Source organism: Camelus bactrianus, chromosome 30, assembly GCF_048773025.1.
Source record: "Camelus bactrianus isolate YW-2024 breed Bactrian camel chromosome 30, ASM4877302v1, whole genome shotgun sequence".
In the NCBI taxonomy this organism is placed as follows: Eukaryota; Metazoa; Chordata; class Mammalia; order Artiodactyla; family Camelidae; genus Camelus; species Camelus bactrianus.
In genome coordinates this window covers 9,837,745-9,860,092 of record NC_133568.1, presented here as the reverse complement: position 1 = coordinate 9,860,092, position 22,348 = coordinate 9,837,745, and the positions used below count along the sequence as shown (strand labels likewise).

At 50.3% G+C, this 22,348-nt stretch overlaps 1 protein-coding gene across 7 annotated transcripts in view; it reads left to right on the top strand.

Annotated features, from left to right (window-relative positions):
- The window catches only part of ZBTB7C (zinc finger and BTB domain containing 7C), a 314,432-nt gene that overhangs the window by 276,694 nt on the left and 15,390 nt on the right, over positions 1–22,348 (top strand). The window lies entirely within an intron of this gene.

Below are 22,348 nucleotides of genomic sequence, written 5' to 3'. Positions count from 1 at the left end.
ACCAGCGGTGTGGACAGTAGACCTGAGACCCAAGGGGTAGGTGCATAGATCCAAGGGGGCACCTTCCAAGGGGTAGTTGCCCCAAGGAGTTCATTCATACCCTTCTGGGACTAATCCAGAAATCCTGTAAAATTTGGATGCAGGATAAACATGGCTTTGGTGGTTCTCACCAACAGAGTTCTTTATTAAAATCTCTCCTGGTGGGAATTCCCAGTGGTGGGACTGGCAATCTGGGAAGCATCATTTCAGGCAGGTTGGAGGGGCACCAGGGTGGGGTGGGCAGACCTTAGTGAGGTGCCCTCCAGTTACCCCATCCTGCAGCCGCCCACGTGTGGGGCCCGCCCTGCTTCTGTTTCCAGCAGATTAAGGCCACTTCCTCATCCTTCGTGGCCATATTACTCAAATGTCCAAGATAGTTATCCAACCTTGTGTTGACAGTAACTTGGAAAGACCTGCCGAAGAGAACTGGACGGCTAGAGATCAATGTCACTACTGTCACACTCCTTATTAACGAACATTTAAGAACCTGCCATTCACAAGATACCACGAAAGTTCTGGATTAGGTGCAAAAAATAGTTTGACATGATTCTACTCTGGAGGCTCTTACCTTCCAGTCCTAAAGGCCACAGATTTCTCAAAATCTGCAAAATGAGGGCGCTAAACCAGATAGTCCTCACAGCCCCGTGTAAATTCATCTCTGCCCAATGCATTTGTTGAAACCTGGACCACAGCTAGCCACGGCAGCTGGCTGTTCCCTTGCTTGTATGACCCATGTGGCCAACTCCCCCTCTTTCTCTCCTTTTCCCACACCTCCCTCATCCCTGCCTCCTTTGGCTCCCTTTTCTCCTTGTCTCAATTTCAATAACTTGCCCTCCCTCCTTTCTTCCAGTCTCCTCCACATCTGCCCCTCCCTGCCCTGCGGGAGCCCAGAGGCTGAGGGCTGCCCCCTCACACGTAAAGAAGAAAGATGCCAGGGTTGAGCAATCTGCAGGGACAACAGGAACCTTTCTTCACTTTGACGGGGGCAGGGCAGTACCTCAAGGGTGTGGGCTGGGACCATAAGCCCTGCACTGTGTGTCTAGTGAAGCAGGGTCACGTGGTCATGAAAGGCAGTGGAAGTGGGAGGTTTACATGGGAAGGCGGAGATCGTCTAGGTGACCAACCATCCCCCTTTGCCCAGACTCAGGGGATTCCTGAAATGTGGGGCTTTCAATGCTTACACCAGGAAAGTCCTGGGAAAACCGGGTTGAATTGGTCTCACCTAGGGCTTTGGGTGGTGGAAAGCAGGGAGGGTAACCTTTGGGGTGAGAATGGTGTATGATGATCCTTTCTGGGGTGCTGGTAGGCAGCCACAGACTTCTCACGCCCATAGAGAGAACTGAGCAGGGGGAGAAAAACAAGAGAGCCTGGGATTCCGCCAGCACCCTGGCGTGGCTCCTAGCACAAGCCACATTTCCCGCTCACTGGACCTCAGCATCCTCAACTATCAAAGGTCCCATCCAGCCCTGACATCCTAGGAGGCTTCTTCAGATATTTGCAGACTGAATTCCCAGCTCCTCCCACGTTATCCCAGTTGTCGGCCATTGGATGCTCTCAAGTGGAGCCCCTAGAATGGAGCAGACCACTGACTCACTGCATGTGCAAGAACATGTGACTTTAGCACACCTGGCTCAGTCTCCTCATAGGAAAATTAAGGTAGAAATAACCTGCTCACCGGGTTATTGTAAAAATTAAATGAGGTAATACACGTCCAAGAGCCCACTCATTACCTGGCACATAGTAGGTGTTCAGGAAGTGCTGGGTGATATTAAAACTGTTCTGGTGTGTCTGACACGCTCAGCACTCAGTGGGTCTGAGTGCGATGGGATATGATGTTTAGCACAGAAGTGACATCCTGGACCAGAGTGGAATCCAGTGTGACCCAGGCTTCCAGCTCCCCCAGGTCCTCCTGGGAGAGGAAGTAAGGGAACTCCTCCACTCTCTTCTCCCAGGGAGCGAACCTCTTCAAAGGCACCGACCAAATGCTCACCTCACCTCTCAGACTGAATGCTCAGGAACAAAACCGGGGTGTCTCTCAGGGGCCGTTCTTATTTTGAGGTTATAGCAATTATGAAGCATTATTGGGATAACGGTTTTTAGAAGAAATTCTTTTTATCCTGATTCATAAATTGTTTAATCAGAGAAAATAAGACTCTCCCATTTTTTCCTTGGGAGATTTAACTCATGTCCATTTTCTAGTTCAGCATTCTGCCTTCCTTGGCTGCACAGAAGCACAAGTGCACAGTGTGTGGCCGGGCTGGCGTTGCTAACAGGGCAAAGCCCGCCCAGCATTTGCTGCTTACTGAGGGCTTTGTTGTTCTGTGTTACTTATGCTCCCAGGTCATTTCTTCATCAAGGAAGTCAAGGTGATATTGATCACTTCAAGGTGACCAGGCCCACACGTGCTCGGTGAGTCACTCAACAAACACGCCAGATGCCTGCTGGTTTGCAGCTCCGAGCTCCATTCTGTGCTGGGTTCGGAGGAGCAAACCATTCTTACTGTCAAGAAACTTACATTCCAGCCTTGGGCCTCATCCCTTTGAAGATGAGGATCCTTTTTGAAGCTCCAAAAATTTCATGGACCTCTGCTGGGCTGTACCTGGCTCATGTGATTCAAGAATGTTTTTTTACATGCCTTTGTGTTGAATCTGTCACAATCCCATCTGCTCACATTTGAAAACTAGCCATTCGTGTATGTGTGTGAAATTGTTCGCTCAGCATACTAATGGAGTTGCGGGTGCTTATGGGTCTGAAGACCCCCTCCCTAACCCCCACCCTCCTCTCCACCAGCCTGAGTGGCTTCATGAGTGTTTAGGACTATTGGAGAGAGGCTGTTGGAGGCTCAGACTATTGGAGAAGGCGAGAGATCCCTGACAAAGGAAAGGAGGAGGCCGGGAGCTCCAAGATGGGAAGGCACAGATGGCAGCCCTCAGTTGCTGACTTGGTGAATGTTGGGGCAAAGGAAAAAAGAAAGAAATGACACTTTCCTGGAGGGTAGAAATAATCCAACTTCTGTCTAATCCTACTACTATCTGTTTGAGGAAGCCGTCCTCACTACCCTTCTTTCTGATGGCTTTGCATCAGGCACACGTTGTTCCTTTTACAATGTTACTAACTGAAGCTTTGTTACTCAACCTGTGGCCTTTTCCAAGGGGTCCTGCCTTCCTGCGTGGAAAATCCCTCAGCCTGTAGAGGTCAGAGCAGGGTCACACTCCTGTCTCTACCTCTATCCAATCCCACCCCAGCCCCAGAGCTCCATGGCTGTGTGGTCACCATCTTTCAAGCACCTGGGATTGGACCGGGGCACATTTCCTCCAGTACTGGCAGCCCCTCCCACCCCGTGGGTTATGGGGATCCCTGACTCCCCAGGGTTCATCCTGCAGCACCCACTGTGGTCTGTCTACCCTATCCTGACCCCCTCCCTCACCTCCCAGAGTTACTTCTCTTTCCTCTCCCTCAGGTGGATCACATACACCCATTTTCCAGTCACATCTCTATGTGGTAAGGGCTAGGAGAGAGGGAAGGGAGAGAACATGGAGGGCCAAGCACTTAATTCAGGAAAGCTTCCTGGAGGAGGTGATGCCTGGGTCAAGTCTTAAAGGATGAGCAAGAGTGAGCCCACTAAAGGTGAGGAAGTTGGTCGGCAGCCAAGCTTCAGCAGAGGGGCCAGACAAGCAAGACGGAGGTGGTGGGAGCTGGGTACACTAGTAACACCCTCCGGTTGTTGAAAGCAGGCTACCAGGGAAGGCAGGGGCCATGTGGCAGAGCCCCAGATGTGTACGCTCTGGGAGCCAGTGGTGAGATTCACTTCTGAACAAGCGGCAGCAGGAATGGAGAGGAGGGTACAGGCAAAAAGATGGTGCAGGGACAGCAGGATAATGCTGGGAGCAGGGGGGCGAGAGAGAGGGAGACCGTGATCTCAGCCAAGGTTTGGACCTGGACCGCTAACAGTGGCAGAGGGCGGAGGGTGGACTCCCTGGTCCCGGCTCAGTAGGCTCCCGACTCTTCCTTCTTCCAGGGAACTGTAGCCTATTTGTTTGTTCCTGCCACCCCCACCCCCACCCCCGCTGGCACAAACTCTCCAGAAAAGCTAAAAATTCATCTCATCTGACCCAAATCAGCGGGTGGATGGGCTGGGGCTTTATTACACACTAGTTAAAACGGGTCTTGTGGGAGAGGATGGGCTCCATTATAATTGTATCTTCGGTCACCTCCACCCACCCGGCCGAAAACCTACTGGGGCTGCCGCTGTTTACACACCGTTTTACAAAAGGGCTCCCCTCCTCCCTTCAACTTTTTTGGACTAGTCTTGAAAAATCAGCCTGCTGGCCTGGGAAAGAGATGGGAAGAGGGAGGCAGCAGAGGAAGGGTCGGGTCCTCCCGCCTGGCTGCCTTCAGGGAAAATAGCCTGGGCGGGTTTGGAGATGTGTCTCCGGGGAGAGGCTGGTGGGGGGTGATGGGGGGGCAGAGGCTGGGGTTGGGCACTGTTTTAAAAGCAGCAGCAGCAGCTCCCCTGGCAATATTGCTCTTTATGATTCTTAAACTCCTAAATTGTTCTTTGGGCTTAAGCATACCATCTATTTAGAATTGAGCCTCAGAAAGAGGGGGCTGTCACTCCAGCTTTGAAAGAAGTATTTTTGGAAAGGGTGTGGAGCCAGCATTCAGTGTCATTAGTAAGAAGCAATGGCCCTCTTCCCCCTCCGTCCCTCTGGGAGACCCCTGGGGGTGAATCATGACTGTGACTCACCGTGGAACACTCGAGAATGCTCACACACAGATGCTCTGGTGTGAGGGCGAGCTGTAGGTCTTAGGTGGTGGGTTTGCGGGCATCCTGTGCACATTGTTTGCATACATGTAAGGGTACCAGTCGAGCAGGAAACAGCGTGCATGTGTGCGCTGTAGCCTTTCAGTTACTCACTCACCTTCTCTTCACAAAAGTAAGCCAGAAAATGATTGTGGATTTCACCCTCTGTTCCCAGCACCCCCTCCACTGGGTAGGATGGGAGATATAGAGGAATTATAAGCCACACATGTTTGTTTTGTTGGGGAAACAGGCTTACAGATGTGAAAAGCTAGGAAAGACAGTAAATGGGTAAAGACCAAGGGATAAGATCCTAACCCCTGAAGGGGTTGAGAAGAATGTGCATGAGTCAGCTATTACTGTATAACAAAAATGCCCCCAAACATTAGCAGCTTAAAATAACACTAAACATTTATTATCCTTGTGATTTTTATAGTCAGAGATTCAGGAGAAGCTTAGCTGGGGAATTCTGGCTCAGGGTTTCCCATGAGGTTGCAGTCAAGATGTTGACTGGGCTTGATCAGGACTGAAGGAACTGCTTCCAAGATGGCTCGCTTAGTAGTCAGCAATTTGGTGCTGGTTGTTGGTGAGGCCTCAGTTCCTCTCTATTTGGACCTCTCCATAGGCTGCTTCTGTATCTCCCAACAGGACGACAGGTTTCCCTCACAGCAAGAATTCCCAGAAAAAGCAAGGCAGAAGTGGCAATGTGTCTTGTAACCTAGCTTTGGAAGTCTCACATCATCACTTCCCTGCATGCTCTGGTCACACAGACCGGATTGATATAACGTGGGAGGGAATTCACACGGTGTGAATACCGGGAAGTGAGGATCATTGAGGGGTCACCCTGGAACCTGGCTGACACAAGGTGAAAAGTCACCTTGGGGTAGAGGGAGTGGGTGTCAGGGAAGACATGAGACTCAAGGTCAGTCTTGAAGAGACTGGGATGACAAGAGAGGTGGGCTGGGAGGTGTGGCAGGTTGACGCAAAAGGCACAGAGGCTACAATGAACATGGTGTTTAGAGGGCAGTGCACAGACCAGCTTTAAAGAGAGATTCCAGGCCAGAGAGCACTGGGAAATCCAGGTCAGGAGGCTCAGCCTCTTACCATCTGGGTGCCTTGAATGAATCACTTCAATCCTTTGGAGCTCAGTAAACACATCTGTAAAATGTGCATAATGAATGAGTCCATACATGTGTGATAGGTGCTGACTGGAAAGCAGAAAGGTTTTGATCATCCTGAAGATTATCATTTGCAACCAGACCCTCCCAGGATTTTCGAAGTTCGGATGGGGTCGAAACAACCTCCCAGCTCCTTTTCTTCCCTGTGTTCTCAGTTGCTGGGTGATAAATGTTAGACTAACAAATGACCTCCTGGGGCTGGAATCATGTGCTTTTCCATTATAGGGGAATCCAGCTCCATGCGTAGCCTGCTCTTCTAGCCACAGGAACATGGCTATATTGTAGGCAGATTCTGATGAGGACACGGGCCACCCCTAATATCCCACGGTCATATCCTATAGGACTCGACAGCAGCCAGAGCCTGTTCTCATCCAGTCCTCATCTGATCCTCACAACCACCTAGGAGAGAGACAGCCCAGTGTCATTAACTCCATTTGACAGACAGATCAACTGAGATAGAGTAGCTGGAAGGCCCCAGAACAAATCAGTAGTGATCACACACCACAAACAATCCCAAAGAAGATTTTGGGAGCTTCGTGAAAGAATGATGAGAATTCGAATCATTCAACATTTTTCGTAGTAATGACATTAAAATTCAAATATCACTACAGAATATATATTCAAATATAAATCTACCTTCTACCCCTCACTAGCAGCTCTCTCACACTATCTCAGAAAGAACTAGTACCCAGTTTTTAGTGTATCTTCCCAAAGATAGTCCGGGCGTCTACCAAGAAATAAATAGGTGCACATGGTCATCTTTTTCTTTCCAAACATGGTAACAAACCATGCACAATGCAGCACTCTTTGTAGTTAAGTCTTAGAGCTAATCCCCATATATCCACGTACAATACACCCTGTTCTTTTTCATGGTTGCGTAGTACTCCGTGATGTATCCAGCCAGCCCTCCATTGATTTTTGCTTAAGAATCTTTGGCTACAGAAACAATGCATCAGGGATGATCTTTGTATATAAGTTGAGTACATATGATAAAGAAACTGTAAAGTAAATATAAGGGAAATTACTAGATCATCAGAATTTAAACCTATTTCTAGGTCATCTTTATGTCTCTAATGCTGAGTGATGCTGAGCATTTTTCACATTTAAAACCTGGTTGTATTTTTTTCTGTGATCTTGTCCATGTTTTTTGTAAGCTAGAACAGTTTTGGCAATTTTCTAGCAAGCTACAGGTCTTTTCCTGATTTCATATCAGCTCTCTCTCTAAAGGAAATTAGCTGTTTATCATGTTTTGCAAATATTTTCCCCAGCTTATTTGGGTCTTACGTAGAAGAGCATGACCCTTTGAGATTATGAAACAATTCTCCAATTTTTTTATGATTTTTTAACTTTAAATCTTTGCTATATCTGTCATTTACTTTGTGGTAAGGGGTGGGGAAGGGATCCAAAGTTTGTTTTGTTTTGTTTTGTTTCCTACATGATTGGCCAGTTGTCCCAATCCCGTTTATTGAAAAAGTTCATCTTAAGATAAAAATTGAAATCCCACCTTTGTAATTTGCTAAATTCATATGTATATGAATTGATGTGAGTCTGTTTATGACTGCCCATGACATTTTATTGATCTGTCTCTCTGTTCATGATCCAGTACCAAATATTTTATTTTCATGGCTTTATAATGTGTTTTCATTTCTAGCAAGGTTAGTCCCCTTACTCCCATTCATCATCTGTTTCAAAAATCTCTTGGCTATTCTTAAACGCTCATTTTTCCTATATGAACTTTAGAGTCCGTTTATCTAATTTCAGTAGAAATTCTGGTTGATATTTTTATTGGGACCATATTGCATTCACTGAACCATTTGCGGGGAACTGACATGTTTACAATATCGTGGCTCCCTATCCAACAGTAGCATGTCTTTCCGTTTAAGTCTTTCTAAAGAGTGCTTCCGTCATGTTTGAAAACGGTCTTTGTATGAATCTTGCACATTGTTTATGTGCTTATTCCTCGATACTGTATCTATTGTCATTGCCAATTAAATGGGATCCTCTAATATATTTTTGAACTTGTCCATTGTTTGTATAGGAAAGTATCCAATCATATCCTCTGAAAATAATGTTTTTCCACTAACTCTATTGTAACTCTTTAACCTTGTATTTCTTCGACATTTTTGATCTTGAGACTTCCTGGGTGCCAGAAATCACTGAGCCCATTCTGGGTCATCAGCATATCAGCCAGGCTTTTTTGGGCTGGGGGCTGAGGACTAGGGGGTGGGGAGTGGGAGATTGGGGTGGGGGGGTTCTCTCATCCTAGAGACTAGGATTCTCGAGCCTTGAGAATATTTTCACTGTAGTTTATGATAGTCTGGAGACCAAAACTTTCCGCGAATGGATGATGAGTGGTGGTGGTTGGGGCGGAATGGGGGCAGGTGGGGAATAGGGTGGGGGAGTTACGTTGTAAGGTGCTGACAGGTGAAGCCCCCTCCCTAGAGGCTTTGAAACAGTCCAGTCCTTGGTTCTGGCTGCTGAGGCTGGGGACAAATGTGGCAGAAGGAAGGAAGGCTCCTGTCCCCTGAGATGTGCCCTGGGGAAACCAAACATAAAGGGGGTGCTTGCTGCACCCCCTCACACGGTCTCTCCATCACTGCAGCCTGGCGCTGGAGTCCTGCACAGACAGCTGTGTAGCCCAGACACTCATCTACGACTTACTGGCTCCCACAACAACTTACTGGCTCCTGCATCCTGCGTTGTAAGACGCAGCCCATACCAGATTCCTTCCTGGTTCCTGTTTCTCTCTAATAGTTTGCTGTGAGTTAGTCTTATCTGCTCAGAAAAGCCAGCAGCCCCTCAAAAGTAGAGGCAGGGTCTTGTTTAGAGCCCCAAAGAGCATGGACCCCGGTCAGGATGTGGTGTGTGATCAGTAACATCTGTGAATTGACGGATATTTCACGAGTAAACCGTTTGTGACAAATGAGTTTCCACTCACATCCTAATTGCCCTTTCTTTGGAGAGGGCTCCTGGAACCAAACAGCTGTCAGCTTCTGCAGCAGGCAAGTGGGGAAATTATAGCCAAGGAGGAACTGGGCACAAGTATAAATAAGAAAAGGAAATGCTTGGACTTTCTCAGTGCAATAAAAGTTCTATATAATAATATTATACGTAACTGTGCAATTAAGCCTGAAAATTGCAAGCTTCCAGTTGGTCCTTCCAGCCAAATGCTAGGCGGTTCTCGTGGCGGATGGTGAGTGCTTAGAAGAAAAGTGTAAGTTCTGAGGCAAATCTGAGGTTTCACTTCCTTTGGAAAACACAGGCAGGGCTGGGATCCTTGAGGCCATCTGGCTGGACCGCTGATCCGGGCCTTGTCTCCAAATCAAAGTGGACAGCGAGCGGCAGGGAGGCAGACTTGTTTTTCAAGAGCCAAGGCTTAACTAGGGCCTCCTACACCTGGATGAGGCCTGGGCGACTCTGCCCTCCTTCCTCCCTCCCTCCGGAGCTTCTACCCACCCCCGACCCACCCAGGGTCCGCGGTGGGGAGAGGGGCAGGGGTGTGGCTGTGAGTAATAGGGAGCAGCTGGGTGGCTCAGAGATACACTATCCTAGCTGGCTTCTAGCCGCCCTTCCCTGCCCTCCCAGGACTGCCTGTTGCTGACATCTCCTGAAATGCAGCCCCAGGCAGATTCCTCTCCAGTCCAGAAGCTTCCTTCCCATCGCCTCTTACACAGACCTAGTGCATCTGAGGCCTCCTCTCCAAGCCATCACTTCCTCAGTGGAGTCCCCTCCCTGAGCCGGCGGGTCCCTGCCCCTCGGCCCTGCCCCCACAGGGCCCTGTCTACACCTCTGGGCTCGCCCTTTGCACTGCTGTCTGTAGCTCCTACTCCTCTGTGACTTCTAAGGCCAGAAATTCCATCCCGTTCATCCCTACTTCTCCAGCCCCAGATGGGTAAATGCTACAGGAGCTGGCAAAGAGGCAGCCTCGCCGACTGCTTAGGAAACCTGGAGGCCAACGAATGGCTTGGGTTCAAGTCCCACCTCTGCCTCAGTTTCTCTATTTGAAAAATGGGTTTTGGAGCGGATTAAAAGAGAGAATATATGTAAAATATTTAGGACAGCGACTTGCTCCGAAACACAGAGCACTCAATACGTCTCAGTCACTAGTTTCCTTCCATCAGTATCAGTGGGAGGAATCTCAGAAGTAACCCTCTACCTCCCAGATACTGTACCTCGGTCAAGCTGGGTGCCTGTCCCTCCACACTCCCCACACAGGGCCTCTGGGGTTATTTGTAATGAATTAGGGCGCATTCTGGAGAAGCAAATTCCAGACCCTGCCCAGCCGCTTTCCAGCTCCAGGCCGGTCCTTGGCCACTGACTGAGAGCTCAGAAGATAAACCCAGAGTCAGCCTGCCCTCCTCCCACCCCTGACCAGGGTGAGGGAACGTATCAGGCATCTTTTACCAAGCTGTTGAGTGTCCATCACTCTGCCCAGTGTGGTCAAATGCTAATCCTACCGTGATCTGTAGAACACTTGACCTCTGAAAACCTAACGTGTGTTCACACATTTCCCATGTAACTGGGCAGCGTCCCTGAGACGCCTGGGGTGGGGGCATGGGGATAGAATCGGGAAACCCACAGTCGGGCACAGCAGTCCCAAGACAGCAGAGCTTGAGCTATTCATGACCTCAGAATCCGAGGATCCACCCTAGAACCAAACTATTTAAGTGGGTTCACTGGAGGACACCATAGAACCATCGAGCGTGTGGGCAGCCTCCTAGTCTTGCATCATGGAAGACACTGAAGCTGAGAGAGGGAACTTGGCCAGTCGAAGGTCACCTGTGACTCAGTTGCAGAGCAGAGATTAAGTGTAAGTACTTCCTCCCCAAAAGGGTTTTAGCCCCTCTCTGCCGACTGCACACCTGGGCATTTCTCAGCCCTTATTCTTCACATCCTTTCCCCAGACAGGACTCGGCTTTTCCCTGCTCCAGCTCTGACCCTCCCACCTGGCCCCGCTTTCCCTTCTCCCACCATGAGGCCCCCTGGCGGGGCCGCGATGACCGCGTGGAGGCTGGCAGGCTGTGTGGCTGCCGCCTTGGTGACTTCTAGAAGAGACGCTGAAATACATCCCCAGGACGGGTTGAAGTTAGTGGTGCCTCTTAACCCACTCCAGACACAACTCCTTAAGTAACTCTCAGAATGGAAACCATTCCCGCTCCTCTGCAGGAGGCGGCCCCTTTGGGCAGAGATGCTAAAAAGAATAGGGCTCCCAGGCGGCTTCTGTGTGGCCCCCGCCTGCCCACCCCCCACCCCGCAGTGAGCCTGTGGCCGTGGCCATGGCTGTGGGGAGCAGAGCCCGCGGGCCCACCAGCCCGGACCCCTCCTGAAAAGGCAGCCGGGGCAGCCAGGCTTCTGAAACTCAGTAACCCAGGGCGCAGTGCTGTTTATGAGAAACAAGTGATTTATTTTATTATCTAAATTTTCAGTGGTTTAATAAGGTTTAATAAGCCTCCCAAGGAGCTTTCTGGCTTGGGAAATCGCCTGTAATAAACACAACAGTAAATCCTTTGTTTGGAACATAAAGAGGTGTGCGATTTTTCTTAAAAGAGACCAAGTCTTCCCCCCTCCCCCCACCTCGCCCGCTAATAAATAAAGGATGAATAAATAATTAAAGAACAGCAGTTGGAAGGGGCACCGCTTATTTGTCTGGCCCAGACTCCCGCCGCCAGCCCAGCCAGCACTCCAGCAGTGGGACCCTCCCCACCGCTGCGCTCTGCCGGCCTCAGCCCCGCAGCCCCGCTCCAGGTCATGCAGCCCCTTAGACAACCCACCCTTCCTGTCTTTCCTACAAGGTTACCCCACGGCACGGGCCCCCAGATTAATGGCCTTGGGGGATGTGTGAACTCCCCAGCATCATTGCTGGACTTCGTGACCTTAACCTCACTTCACTTTGTTTCTTCATCTGTAAAATGGATATAATGCTGGCCTAGCCTGCCACCACAGAAGTGGAAGTGCTTTGAGAAGTCAAAGGCTCCAAGCTACCCCTTGGATGAGGGGATGGGGGCAGGGGCCCGGGAAAACCCACTTTGGGTTCACCCAGATGCTGTGAAGAACAGGTTCCTCTAGGGGGAGATTAAACAGCTCTGACACTCAGACGCCCCTGCTCCACCCTCAGCACCAAAGCCCAGGTGCAGACCTGCCCCTCGCCCTTCCTTGCCCATCACTCAGACCGCCCTTTGAGGTACCCCCAAGTCTGTGAGTTTCCTCCCTGTAAGAATGTAGAGGGAGAGGAGCCCACCCTGTCTTTTGCCCCGCCCCCAAACTCCCATGGTTGTGATGGAGTTTAGGGCAGCAGGGCTGGGGGGTGGGGGTTCTAGATCTTGTTCTGATAAAACCAAACCCATGTAGGGTGTGGAGGTGGTGATGATGGTGAGGTTCGGGGTGACAAAGGATGGATACAGCATGAAACAGTGGACAGAGTCTGGGTGACAAGTCAGGAGGTTTGGAGTCTCGGTCACTTATCTAGTACTGTGGCCATGTGGGAGTCAGTTCACCAGCATGAGCGTAGGTTTCTCACCAGTGAAATGAGCCAGATAATTCCCTCTGTCCCCAGGATCCGAGGAAGATGTATAGAGAAAAGTGGATGTGCTCAGCAGACTCGCAGCAGAGTTAAGCCAGGGGCTTCAGAGGACAGTGAGGCAGGGACTGGAATGCCTGGTCACAGAAGAAGCAGCTCAGGCCCCCAGGTGTGGGGACACCAGGAATACCTGTCTGTGCACGAAGAGAGCCCAGGAGTGGCTGCCAGGCCTGGCCTCTTCCCTCTCATGTCTGGTCCTATGGGTGGGGTTGGGGGGCAGGCACTGGGGGGGAAGAGAATGGGGGAGCATGGCCATGTGAGGCAGAGAAGGCCTGCATTCCAGCTGTAAGGGAACATCTGGCACGGCCGTCACCTTTGGCAGAGAAGGGAGGCCCAGAGCTCATTCCACAGAAACCAACCAGCTCCAAGCCTGGGGCCCGAGGCTGAGCTGGGGACCGTGGGCTCCAGGCATGTCCTGGCAGGGTGGCAGAGCAGGTGGGGCTGGCTTCACCCAGCTGTGAGCACTGTGCCTGGGGTGCTCCTGCGGGCAGGGCGCAGGCTGGAAGCTGAGGAGGCCCCGCCCAACCTTCCAGCCCACATGTCTGGCCCCAGCCTCTGGGGCATTCCGGGGCCAAGGGGTGTGGCTGCCCTGCTTAGGGGAACTGCCAAGGGCAGGGTAGGGCGCGCCCAGCCGAGATCTAATGGGGCTGGCCAGCTGCCTGAGCCAGGCTTCCCTGCCCTCTCTCCTGCCCTAGCCCACCAGCCCCTTGTAGGTTGCTGTGCCAGAGACTAAGAACTTGCTTGAAGGAGGCAGGTAGCTTCTACCCAGTCTTATTCCCAAATCTGGGGGAAAAAACCCACATCCCTTCTGTGCCCCTGTGCTATCCCACCCACTCTCTCGTGGCAGGCACTAATTCTGCCAGTCGGCTCTGAAGCTCCAGGCCCAGGCAGGGGAGGAGCCGGAGGCTGGAGAGGGGGTGGGGCCGCTCCCAGGGCAGTGGGAGCCTGCCAGCTGGGGCCAGCCTGCCCTAGGGATTTGGCAGATGGAAGCATCATCCTGGGCCCCAGATATGCTGATCTGAGCACAATTCAGGGAGGCACTGGGCTTGTGGATCATAGCAACAGAATTGTCCTGAGAGTCACATCACCAAAGCCACCGTGGAGGATGGGCAAGAGATGGGACTGGAACGGAAATCAAGTCCCTGCCCCTCTGTTTTCTACCTGTGTGACTTGGAGCAAATTACTTAGTCTCTCTGATGCTTGTCAAATGGGGATCATAGTAAGGATGAAATGAATAAACATAAATACTTCACAAATGATAGGGCTTTGTTCAAATGTCAGGTGTCCCCAAGGCAGAGTGTTGGGGCCACCCACTGCCTTTTGTGACATAAAGGCTATCCCCACCGTATATGAACCGATCTCAATCACTCAGCGTCTTCCGTGTTCCTGCTTGATGGCGTTCCAGGAATGATACAGACAGATAAGAAACAAACCCTGCCTGGAGCAGATGACATCCTTGCAATTACTTCCCCATTTCCTAGATAAGCAAACTGAGGACAGCAGAACTATATGCATAATTTGCCTATCCCTGCACTTCATATCTATAGTAAAACCAATCCTAGAACAGAGAGCACCTACTAGCCAGGCCGCCCCACACCTAGCTGGGGGCACTGGCTTGGGCATCAGAACACCGTAGTTCTAGTTCTGGCTCTGACATTAATGTGCCTTGTGACCTTGACTCCTCTCTGCATCCGCGCCATAGACTCCTCTCTGTGCCTCATTTTCCTCATCTGTAAAATGGGCATAAAGTGTAAACCAGCCTTGGCTGCCTCATTGGGTTAGGAGTATATGAAACAGAAGATATGAAAGGACCTTGGAAGATTGCAATGCTCTACACATGTCGCAGTGGCCCCAGCAGTGTCTTTGGGAGAGTTGCTTCAATAGCGTAGACAGATCTCTGCAAAAGTATACGGAGGGCGGTTCCCTCGGTAGGACCCCTGTTAGGGGTCTGTGTCCCTCCTGGACTTCGCAATTGCGAGCACTAGTTGAGCACTTGTTCTGTACCAGGTGCACTTTATGTGCCTTCCCTCATTTGATCCGCCCAGCAACTCGGTGGGGTAGACAGTTATCACCATTGCGCAGATGAAGAAACTGAGCTCAGGAAGGTGATGATACCAAGTCCCAGAGGTGACCAGTGGGTGCCAGGATGTGGACCCAGGAGGTCTGAGAGCAGGGCCCTCACCACTCAGCCTTGCCCTGTTGTCAGATGGTTGTCAGTCAACTCCAGGCACACGCTGGCTGCGAACAGCTTCTTGTGTGATCCCACTCGGGATCCAGGCTAAACACATTTTCAGACAGGATTCTGGAAATTGAAACCGTTCTACATTCAAATGATATGGGGCAGGTCCTTCCTGCCTCTCTGTCCAGCGAAATTTTCTCTATCCTTTGCAGCTTAGACCAGGCCCCTCCTCTTGGAAGCCTGCCTTGATCCCCCAGGCCACAGGGGTCTGCTGCTTTCCTGTCCATACCTCTCACTCCCTGTCCATACCACTCAGTCTTGAGCCCCCCTGGCTTGTGTGGGTCTCAGGTTCTTGGTGCACATCCCTCAGCCCCGGCTCTGATCAGATCGCTAAAGTAAGACACAGTCTTTGCAGGGGAGGGTCCAAATCCCCCTACCCACAGGTTGGACTTTGTAAGGGGCAGCACGGTAAAGGGAAATGAACTTGAGCTTTGGCATCGAATGCAGCTGGGTTCACGTCCTGGCTCAGACACTGTGTGGCGTCGGGCAAGTCATTTGCCCAGTCCGTACTCTTTCTTTATCTCTAAATTGGAGATGATGATAAAAATATGTATCTTTCAGGGTTGTGTTGGTTGAAGAAGGACTAGAGGTGCGATGACCGGCATGTTACAGGCAATCGATAAATGGTGGCTGGTATTGATTACTATTATAACCTGGCTTGCTTGATTTCGTTATTAGAATGGGACACAAATAAAAAAAGACATTCAAGTCACACTCAAAAAACCAGTTTGGAGCCAGGTTTCTATAATGCATCTCTGTAAGGTGAAGTCCCCCTCTCCCCTTCCACCCCCAGTTCTCCTCTGTTCCTCTCACAGAAGCACCCCTCCCCATCTTTAGCTGGTGGGCTGAGGGCACCCCGTCTCCCTAGAGACCGGAAGGCAGGTAGGCCACCTGAGGTCAGTGATGGTCTCATGTTCCAGTTGAATAAACCAAAGCCAGAGATGAGGTTACTTGGATATACCTGAGCTCTAGAACCTTCCACTGAGGGCAGAGGCCTAGGGAGGCTGTGGCGGGAATGTCCCCTAGAATGGGGACGATACCTGAAAAGGTTTTACTGCCCCACATTCTTCCTCTTTAACCTCCTTTCTCCATTTCTGACTCCTGTTCCCTGCCCGTCTCTCCCTTTATTTCTGGGCTCTGTGCTTTTTCTATCTCCTTCCTACCAGAGGTTCGTATTTTGCATCAAGCCTCTCTTAGCTGTTGAGAGGTTTTGTTTTTCATGTGTGTGTAATTTTCTTTCCTGAGCGTGTTATTCTTGGAGACAGAGTGCCCTGGCTTGGGCGATGGGAGAGATGCAAGGTGGGGGGTAGAGGATCTGAGAAGGAAGCTGGGGGCCAGGCATGGAATATTTCTGGCTGCAGGGCCTCCCGGCATGGGAATCCTGGGGTCACCAGGGAAGCTCCCAGAGCACACGCAGAGTCGGGGCACTTCTTCCCAAAGAGTCAATGAAACGGCAAGTCACAGTCTCCCCTTCCCCCACTACCTCCTGCCAGGAAAAACAGCCCCCAGCTCCGCGGTTACATCTGTTCCTCCAGGAATGGGTCAAAGTCTCCAAACCATGCCACGGACAGAAGTCATTGCTGGACAGACCAGCCTTCAAGTCCAGAGTCCCCCAGGCCTGTTGCCCTCTCCTCATCGCCAGATCCACTTTGTGCTTCTAGATCCTGGTGGTCATGATGCTGGTTATCAGATTTCTCGTGTCCATCCAATGACAAGATGAGAAAAGAGCCCAGAGAGGTTGGGGTTGGGGGGTGCTCCCAAAGTCACTCAGCTGTGGTCGTGATTCTGAGTCCCAAGCAGACCAGGCTCCAAGAGCACAGGGGGTGGGACATCTAGTGTAGGGGCGGGACTCTCATCCCTCGGTGGGCTCAGATGAGACACTGACCACTGCAACCCCGCCAACAGGTTGCAGCTCCTCTATTTAAGCAGGTGGGAGAATGTTTAAGGAATTGTTGGAACTTTTCCTGGAAAACATTTACAAATATTTTTGTCTTTAAAGGAATAAGCCCTTAGCAAGCAGGAAAACTTATTTGAAAGAACTAACTTCCTGGAGTTTTACTGATTTGGGCTTTTTACTTAGTAGTTGGAGAGGCATTTCATTCACAGTCTTTTCCAATGAGAATTTCCTCTGAGGCTCAGGACCCCGCTACGTTGTGGTAGTTTCATGGGAATTAGAAAAAGGTCACTTCCTGAATACATCTACTTCCATTTATCAAACGAGCGTTGTAATACACTGATCTTGTTAGAAGGCAGCATTCAACTGCCAGAATACATCATGACGGATATCACAGATCTATAATGTCTATGAAGTAGATCGTGCCCCTGGATTCGTTATCCATTGCTGCATAAAAAATTACTCCAAAATTTGGCAACTTAAAACAAGAGTAAAAATTGACTATCTCTCAGTTTCTGTGAGTCAGGAACTCAGAAGCAGCTTTGATAAGTGGTTCTAATTCAGTGTCTTTCATGAAGTTGCAGTCAGGATGTCAGCGGAGCTGCTGTCATTTAAAGGCTTAACTGGGGCTGACTGACCCACTTTCCTGGTGGCTCCTTCACACAGCTGGCGACGTGGATCTGCTCAGCCTCTTGCCACGTGAACCTCTCCATAGGGCTGCCACTGTCCTGACGTGGCAGCTGGCATCCCCTAAAGGGACTGACCCGAGAGACAGCCAGGTTGACACAGCCATGTCTTTTATGACCCCACCTCAGAAGTCACACATCGTCACTTACAAATCCCATTGGTTACACAGGTCAGCCCTATTCACATGGGAGGGGACCACACGAGGGTATGAATTCTTGCCACTGGGAGGCAAGAATCCCAGGGGGCCATCTTTGAGCCTGCTACCCCCTTTGATGGGGTGCTCTTGTACAGTGAACAACCTGCCCAACTGTAATTTCAGCCCTGCTGAGTCCTGCCATCGACCTTCACCAACTGTGTGCCTGGACTGTGCTAAGTGTTGTAACAATGGTCTACCCTGGAGCAGCTTCCAATCTAGCAGAGAAGCTAAGACACACATAAAATTAGTGACAGGACAAGGCAGCGTAAAATCAATGACAGGAAAAATCAAGTGTTCAGGAGAACCGAAAGCTGGAGAGGCCCTACATCTGAATTGAGAGATGGGGAAAGGGTCATCTGAGTGGGGCCTTGACCCCTGGAGATGCTGGAGATGCAAATTGTGGGGTGTTCTCTCAGCGCGAGTAAAGGCAGGGAGGCTGAGAAGCAGGATTCATGTTTGCAGACTGGAGAGTAGGGGTTGCAGGGGGGTATTAGGGACACATCTGGGGGTATGTCATGGTCACTCAGCCCATCCAGGTGACCATCCGCTCACAGTAGTGGTCAGAAGGTGGGGTGGGAAAGCCTGGCTGAGCCTCTGCTCCATTTCTTCCTCCCCGCCGCCCACCACGCGGCAGAGTTTTGCCAAAACCCCACCAAGGGGGCCACCTCCGCAGAGCAGGGGAGACTGTCCGAGGGGCAGCAGGCACTCCCTGGGCTCTCAGCTCTCTCCCTGTGGCCTGGGCCGGGGAGGTCTGGACACCCCAGCCACTGAGCCTGGCCGAGCCTCCTGGAGGACCTCCCCTGCACTGAAGCCCTGCCTGCTCGGCCCTCCCAGGAAGGGAGGGACACCTCCCTGCTGACCTACTTCCTTCCTACGCTCCACCAGGGCGCCTCTGAGCACCTGTGAATGCCCAGAGGCTGGGCCCCTCGGGGGCATTAGCAGAGACTCCTGCCCATCCTTGATTACCTTCGTGGGTCCGATGCAGGGGCTAGATGGGTTGTGGTTGAGAGCATGTCCTGGGGAGTCAGCCTGTGGGCACAGATCTCTATGCTGTAACTTACTATCTGGGTGATTTATCCTTTGCTACCTCATTTATCTCACCTGTAAAATGGGGATGATGATCATAATAGGAGCTAATCCCAGTTATTGTGAAGACTTAGCAGGCCTGAGGGCAGATGGGGTCCCAATCCCGCATTTGGGAAACCCATTGTGTAGGGCTGGAACTCGGTCTGCAGGGTAAAGGTGCTGGTGCAGGCCCTGCCCTAGCCTCCCAGTCTGCCCCAGGGGGCCCGAGCATCTGAAGTGGGGAACTGGGGGCCAAGGAGGTGGAGCCCTGCGACCTTGAGTCCTCTTACCCACTGCTGAGAAGGTCACCCTGCACCTGGCTCCAAGCCTTCAGAACCAAATGTAGCCCAGATGTGAGGTCTCCCCTCTGACCAGGACTCAGAGAGGCTGTCTGCTGGCCCTCAGCCCAGCTGCCCACAAAGCCACCCTCCTGGGACCCCATGGCTGCCCTAAAGGAGCCACTTGGCCTTGAGCCTGTCAGCTGGCCCTAGTTTCCCGAGCCCTCTGCATTCCCTCTGGCTCCCAGCATTGCAGCAGGGTGTACGGGGAAGGATGGAGCCTCAGGAAGGTTCTCTCCTAGGATGTGGGGAAAAGGGAACCCTCCTGCACTGTTGGTGGGAATGTAAATTGGTGCAGCCACTATGGAGAACAGTATGGAAACTCCTTTATAAACTGAAAATAGAGATACCATATGATCCCACAATCCCACTCCTGGGCATAAATCCCCCAAAGAAGGAAACTTTAATTTGAAAAGATATATGCACCCAAATGTTCATAGCAGCACTATTTACAATAATCAAGACATGGGAACAACCCAAGTGCCAGATAATTGGTAAAAGATGATTGGTTTAATAAGATGTGATATATATGTGGAATATTATTCAGCCATAAAAAAGAATGAAATATTGTCATTTGCAGCAGTATGGATTGACTTAGAGATAATCATACTAAGTGAAGTAAGTCAGACAGAGAAAGACAAATACCATATGATATCACTTACATATGGAATCTAAAAGATAATACAAATGAATCTATGTACAAAAATAAAACAGACTCATAGACATAGAAAACAAACTTCTGTTTACCAAAGGGGGAAGGGGTGGGAGGAGGGATAAACTAGAAGATTGAGATTAACAGATACAAACTACTATAAATAAAATAGATAAGCAGCAAGAATTTACTGTATAGCATAGGAAACTGTATTCAATACCTTATAATAACCTATAATGGAAAATAATCTGAATATATATATATAGCCACTAACAACCACTCATCTGTTCTCCTTTTATATATCTGAATCACCTTGCTGTACGCCTGAAACTAACACAGCATTGTAAATCAATTACAGCTATATTTCAATAAGATAAAATAAAGGATGATGTCAGTTATATTAAAAAAAAAAAAAAAGATTGTCTCCTTCTCTGGACAGCAGAAGGCAGACTCAGAGCTCTCTACAGCACAGACAATTGAGGCCTGAGGTCTGGGGACACCTTCCCTGGTCAGAGGGAAGGAGGGGAGTCCTACACAGGCTCTCAAGTGGATCTAGGTAGGTGCGGTCCATTCTGAGCCCCCTCAGAGAGATGCAGAAGTGGAATGGTTTCTCAGTAGAAAGAACCAAGTTAAACAGGGCCATTCAGAGCATAACCTGGCCCCCGAGACCTGGAGCACCTTGGTGGGACTGCCTGCTTTATGCTTGCTATTCCCACAGTCTGGAACACTGCTCCCCACTTCATCCTATGACTGGATCCTTCTCACCATCCAGGCATAAGCTCAAATGACATTTCCTCCTGGAAGCCTTCCCTGACCACCCCGAATGAAGTAGTCTCCCCCACACGGCCCCAGGCACTGCTATAGACAGAGGACAGAAGTTGGGGGGAGAAAGATTGACTGATTAAGTTTATTTCCTATCATTTGGGTTTTTTTAAAATTAAACTTGTTTATTTTGACAAAACTGTTAATTCACATGTAGTTTTAACAAATAATACAGACATCCCAGGTACACTTTACCCAGTTTTCTCTCTTTCAAAACCATAATAACATCAACCAAGACATTGACATTGATACAGAACAGGCTACAGAAGATCCCCATCACCAGGAGGACCCCTCCTGTTGCCCTTTGATACCCTCTCACCTCCCTCCTGCCCCAGCTCCTTCTTAGCCACTAACAACCACTCATCTGTACTCCATTTCTATAATCTTGTCACCTTAAGACTGGTATACAAATGGAATCACACAGCATGTAACCTGTTGGCACCAGCTTTTTTCACTCTGGTCACCCAGCTTTCTAATGTGTCCATAGCTCATCCCTTTCTGTTGCTGACTGGTGCTAGGGCTGGTGCAGTTTCTCCAACCGTTCACCCACTGGAGGACATCTGGGTTCTTTTCAGTTATTGACTCTCATGCATGAAGCTGTGAAAAACATTGACCTGCACTGTGTGGACGTAAGTTTTCATTTCTTTGGGATAATTGTTCAAGAGTGTGTTTGCTGAGCCAGAAGTTCCCATATTCAGTTTTTTAAGAAATCACCAAAATGGTTTCCAGGGAGGCTGTACCACTCTACATTCCCACCAGCAAGGTGTGTGAGTGATCTGGTTTCCCCACATCCTCGCCAGCATTTGCTGTTGTCACTCTGCTATTTTTTTAGCCACTCTGATTGGTGTGTGGTGATAGCTCATCCCTCTTCGATGACTCGTGCTGCATCTTTGTCACAGAACAGCTGCCTGCTTGGTCTGCCCTCTGTGCATCGCCGGTGCCCCGGGCAGTGCTGGGCACAGGAGGAAACCCAATGACCATTTAGGGAATGAACGCATGGCCTGCGGGGTCGCCTGCCCTTTTAAAGATGAGAAGGAGGAACACAGGTTGGCCTTCGCTCTGGGAAACCGCTTGAGCACCTGCGGTTTATTTTCCATTATAGGTTATTATAAGATATTGAATACAGTTTCCTGTGCCATGCAGGTGGGATTGCTCAGAGGAGGCTAAGGCCATCTGCCATCCATGGAGGAGAAGGGGGAGGGAAGAGCACCCAGCACCCTCCACACCCCACCAGGGCCCTGGTGCCTCCCGGCCCCACTCGGGGCCCGTATTGTGGGACTGACACGTATCCCTCCTCCCCTTCCACTGAATCTGCCTTCTTAGGGCAGAAACATCCAGAAGATAAGTGTGTTGGGCTCCCCAAGGCCCTTGCTACTGGGGTGTGGGGCTCCCAGGCTTCATTTATCTTTTCCTTTTCGCCCCACTGTAACCGCACCAGGGTAAGGACCTTTGCTAGGATTTACCAACGAGACACGACCAAACTTTGCCCTCCGTGCTCTGGAGTAAAAATTGAGGCAGCCTGTTATCCATGTTGAGTCTGCTGACCTGGGCTGTGGGTTCTGCTCCCTGGAGGGAGGGGATGTCCGTTGTCCTCCATCCTGCACCCCTCCCTCCTGGTGGCCATCACTGGCCACACTTCATGTTTAATGTATGTATAATGTTGAGCTGTCTCAGAGGAGGCTTCTCCCCACAGTGATATGGTTCCATGAGAGTGACAGAATACAGACGTGATCAATTAACAGTGCACGCGAAGTTAACATTGAATGTAAATATTTATAGGTCAAATGGCTCACAGATATACGTAGGATGTCAGCATATTTTTAAAAAAATCAAGAACTGCAAATGAAGAATTGCAAACTT